This window comes from Phyllobates terribilis, unplaced genomic scaffold, assembly GCF_046119375.1.
Source record: "Phyllobates terribilis strain yellow unplaced genomic scaffold, ASM4611937v1 Scaffold_5567__1_contigs__length_50736, whole genome shotgun sequence".
In the NCBI taxonomy this organism is placed as follows: domain Eukaryota; kingdom Metazoa; phylum Chordata; class Amphibia; order Anura; family Dendrobatidae; genus Phyllobates; species Phyllobates terribilis.
In genome coordinates, this window is record NW_027368313.1 from 8,809 (window position 1) to 14,141 (window position 5,333).

The window sequence follows — 5,333 nt, forward strand, 5'->3', positions numbered from 1 at the left end:
GGCAGATTTGAGGGGTTTGGAGTGAAGAATTTGGGGATGGAAAATTTTTAGGGTTTTGGGAAGATTCTTGCGTTTGAGGATGGATTGAGGGAATTATGGTGAGGAAATGGAGTAGAGAGTGAAATTGGATGATGGATTTGAGTGAGGAAGGGAGAAATATGGAGGGTTTGGGGTGGAGGAGTGTGATTTGGGTAGGGTTGGGATGGTGTTCTTGAGAGGAGAAGGGAGAAAATGGAGTTGGGGGAGAACTGAATGGCGGCCGCGGGTTTGAGTAGGGGTAGAAAACGCGATATCCGCGACCACGGCAGGTGGGCCGCGCCCGCGGAAAACCCTTTGTTGGATCTGCTCAGAAAATACATCAGGCGCGACCGCGGCAGGTGAGCCGCGCCCGCGGAAAACTCTCTGACAGCCTTCTTCCTTGGCCTCCACTCTTCAACCTCAAAACAAGTCTCGCTCCTTATAGCTTCTTATTGCAACTAAAGACTACAAATATCGGGTTGCCTCCCAACCAAGCGCCTTAGTTAACGTCGTGGCACGACGTGGTCCGGAATTCTAGACGTCGGACCCGGGCTCCTCGAGAGCCAATTCTTCAAACTCCGCATCAGAAAAATTCTCATGGTAAGGTTTTAACCTTTGACCATTTACCTTGAACACATTGTGCTTGTCCGTGTCGTAAAGCTCCACCCCTCCATGGGGAAAAACACGGGCCACCACATAAGGACCATTCCACCGAGACCGTAGCTTTCCCGAAAAGTTGAAGGCGAGAATTGTAAATAAGGACCTTATCTCCAGCCTTGAAGTCCTTTCTCAACACGTTCTTATCATGCCATGCCTTCGTTTCTCTCCTTGTAAATAACAGCGTTCTCATACGCTTCTCTTCGAATTTCCTCTAGCTCATGGATTTGGAGTGCCCGGAACTCTCCCACTTCATTCATCTCCATGTTGCACTTCCGGACCGCCCACCAAGCCTTGTGTTCGAGCTCGACGGGAAGATGACACCCCTTTCCAAAAACCAACCGGTAGGAAGACATGCCAATGGGTGTCTTGTAGGCGGTACGGTACGCCCATAAAGCATCATCAAGACGGAGACTCCAATCTTTCCTATTAGGGCCCATCGTCTTCTCAAGAATTCCCTTGATCTGCCTATTAGACACCTCGGCCTGCCCGATAGAGACTCTATGGGTGACACCATATTTCTTGAGAAGAGCACTCAACCGTCCTATTCACAAAAATGAGTTCCTCTATCGCTCACGAGAGCCTTCGGGATCCCAAACCGAGAGAAGATGTTCTCCTTCAAAAAACTAGACACCACTTTCGAGTCATCAGTCCTGGTGGCCTTTGCTTCCACCCACTTGGAAACATAGTCCACCGCAAGCAAGATATATATATTCCCAAGAGAGTTAGGAAAAGGTCCCATGAAATCGATCCCCTAAACATCAAAAATCTCACAAAAGATTAATGGTGTTTGCAACATCTCATTTCTTCGGGGAGATTTTCCCGACTCTCTGACACCGGTCACAAGCTTTGCAAAAGGCGTAAGCGTCTCGAAAGATGTGCGGCCAATAAAATCCGGTATCCAATACCTTTCGAGCCGTCTTATTTGGTCCAAAATGACCCCCGCATGCATAAGAGTGACAAAAGGATAGAACCGATTGTACCTCATTATCCGGGAGACACCTTCGGATAACCTTATCAACACAATGCTTCCAAAGGTATGGATCATCCCACACGTAATACTTGGCCTCGCTCTTGATCTTGTTTTTCTGCGCTTTGGTAATGTTGGGAGGGAACTCTTCTCGCACCAAGTAATTGACCAAGTGGGCATACCACGGCTTGAGGGAGCGGAGGGAAAGTAACTCAGCTTCGGATCCACGCCGGAGGTCGCTCAACCGCCGCCCGCGGAAATCTCTCTGGTGAACGATGACGGGAAAGCTCAGATGACCCGCGACCGCGGCAGGTGGACCGCGTCCGCGGTTTTGACACTACATGCAATGCGTAGAGAGATTCGTCCGGGAAATCGCCAAGTGGTCGCGACGTTAACTCTTCGTGTTCACGGACGATCCGACTAATATGGTCGACCACCGAGTTCTCAACCCCCTTCTTGTCTCGTATCTCGACATCGAACTCACTCAAGAGCAAAATCCGCCGAATGAGTCTTGGTTTGGAATCTTTCTTCGTCATTAGATAACGAAGTGTCACGTGGTCGGTGTGAATGATCACCTTCGTGCCCAAAAGGTATTGGCGAAATTTATCAAGGGCGAACACCACGGCGAGGAGCTCCTTCTCGGTAGTCGAGTAATTTCGTTGGGCGCCATTCAATGTCATGGAAGCATAGTAGATCACATGCATAGCTCTTCCGATTTTCTGACCAAGAACCACCCCTACCGTATAATCACTAGCGTCACACATGATCTCAAAAGGAAGAGACCAATCGGGCGCTTTGATGATGGGCGCTTCGGTGAGGTGGCTTTGAGAGTGTCAAAGGCTCCTTTACACTCATCATTGAATATGAATGCCACCTCCTTCTTCAACAACTCGCACAAGGGGGAGGAAATCTTGGAGAAATCCTTGATGAACCGACAGTAAAAACATGCATGGCCTAAGAAGGAACGCACTTCACGAACATTAGTAGGATAAGGCAAGGACTGAATCACATCAATCTTTGCCTTATCGACCTCGATACCCTTGGACGATACTATATGACCTAGCACAATACTATGATCAACCATGAAATGACACTTTTCCGAGTTCAAGACCAAATTGGTCTCAACACATCGTTCAACCACAAGTGTCAAATGGTGAAGGCAAGAGTCAAAACTATCCCCATGTACCGTGAAATCATCCATAAAAACCTCGATAAAGTGCTCAATATATTCGGAGAAGATACTCACCATACATCGTTGAAACGTCCCGGGTGCATTACATAACCCGAATGGCATCCGGCGGTATGCAAAAGTACCAAATGGCAAGTAAACGTCGTCTCCTCTTGATCTTCTGGGGCTATGGCCAGTTGAAAGTAGCCCGAGTATCCATCGAGGAAACAATAGTAAGGCCGTCCGGCAAGCCTCTCGAGCATTTGGTCAATGAAGGGTAAGGGGAAGTGGTCCTTTCGAGTCACCGCGTTCAGCTTGCGGTAGTCGATACAAACCCTCCACCCTTTTTGTGCTCGTTGAGGAACCATCTCACCTTTGTCGTGTTCTACCACGGTGATCCCTCCTTTCTTTGCGACAACTTGCGTAGGGCTTACCCACTTGCTATCCGAGATAGGGAAGATCATATCCGCTTGTAGGAGCTTCACTACCTCCTTCTTCACTACCTCCATCATAGGTGGATTAAGTCGCCACTGAGGTTTCCTACTAGGCTTGTCTCCTTCTTCTAGGAGAATCCGTTACATACAAGTAGAAGGGCTTATTCCCTTGATATCGGCTATAGTCCATACGAGAGCCGTCACATTCTTCTTGAGCACCTCCACCAACTTCTCCTCTTGAACCCCCGTAAGTGTGCTAGAAATGATGACCAAGAGGGTGTCGTTCTCGCCTAGGAAAGCATACTTCAAATGCTCCGGAAGTTGGTGTAGCTCAATCACCGGTGCCTGCACTATAGAAGGAAGAGGTCTTTCGGCCTCGGGAATTGTAACATGGGCCCACCGGCCAAAAATGGCTCTTTGAGTCCAAGTGAGCTAAGACTTCACGCATGTCGGAAGACATAGTGAGGTCTAGCTGCGATGAATCGACCAAGCTATTCTCTAACGCGGATTGTAGCTCATCCAAACCATATACGTCAAACGTATCTTGCCCAATTGGATCAATCACGTCGATAGAGAACAAAGAGTTATCATATCTAGGGTGTTTCATAGCATCGTAAATGTTATACCTCACAACATCCCCATCAAACTCAAAAGTGAGTGAACCACTCGCCAAGTCAATTATAGTATTGGTTGTTTTCATAAACGGCCGCCCAGGTAGGATAAGTGAGTCCTTAGCCTCTTGTACAATGTCTAAGACAAAGAAATCCGCAGGGAAAAATGAGGTTATCAACCATAACCAATACATCCTCAACTATCCCTTTTGGGTAAACCGAAGATCTATCGGCCAATTGAATCACAATTCCCGTTTCATTCAAAGGTCCTAGGCCGAGCAACTTATACAAAGAATAAGGCAAAACGTTAATAGAAGCACCTAGATCTAGCATGGCACTATCTATCTTAGTCTCACCAATAGTGCAAGGAATGCTTACCATACCCGGATCACTACACTTCTTGGCCACCTTTTGTTGGAACATCGCGGAGATGCCTTTGCTCACTTGCACCTTTTGTTTCCCCTTAAGCTTCTGCTTTCGTTTGATCGTGCAAAGCTCCTTTAAGAACTTAGCGTACTGGGTACGCTCTTGATTATCTTGAGCAAGGGAATGTTAACTTCGCACTTGCTAACTGTCTCGAAGAGCTCTTTGTCATCGACGGGCCTTCGAGTGTCTTTAAGGGCTTCCGGAAAAGGTGTGGGAGGCTTTTCGGCATAGAGAGGAGGGAATTCGGGGCGTACATAGTTCTCCTGTCAAAGACGGAAGTCCCCTCGATCTTCATAGTACTCCTCCTCCACCTTCTTCGCTTCATCTTCATTAGCCTCAAAAGCTAATCCGCGACCACGGTCAGGGATCCGCGCCCGTGGTCAGGGATCCGTGCCCGCGGATGGTCAGAAATCCCAGATTCTCTTACAGCGTCTGAGCTGCGACCGCGGTCAGGGACCGCGCCCGCGGAAATGTTTCTGTGACCTCTCCTCATCTCTCCGGTTCAGCTATGGGAGCATCTCCACACACGTTACCACTCCGCAGATGAATAGTACTTATATTCTCCCTTGGATTCACCACCGTTTGTGATGGCAAACTCTTGGAAAGTTGTTGTTATGTTTGGGAAATCGCCTCGGCAAGTTGGCCGAGTTGCTCTCAATACTCTTGATGCTAGACTCCGTTTTGTGGACATGAGAGGAAAAGTGGGTGGTCAAGGAATTCAGCATATCCTCGGTGATGGCTTAGGAGGTCCGTAGCCCGGTGGTTTGTTGGGTTGATAAGGAGCCCGGTATTGGTGGTTCGGTTGAGCTTGAGGTCGGAAGTTGTTTTATGCCCCAGTCGGATCACCATATCGGAACCCTGGATTATCGTTCCACCTCTGGTTATAGTTATGGGCTTGGTTATCGAACCGAGGTCTAGGAGGTCCATACCCCCCCCCCCCTCACGGCATTGACGTCAGCGATGGTAGTTGTGTCCTGGAGTTGTGGACACATATCCGTGGGGTGGGATTCATCGGTGCAAACCCCACAAGCCCGTGCCGGCGGGTCATT

General features: G+C 48.7%; 1 pseudogene; it reads right to left on the reverse strand.

Moving 5' to 3' along the window:
- Positions 1-552: 552 nt before the first annotated feature.
- Positions 553-4,281, reverse strand: LOC141250375 (uncharacterized; annotated as a pseudogene).
- Positions 4,282-5,333: the final 1,052 nt, after the last annotated feature.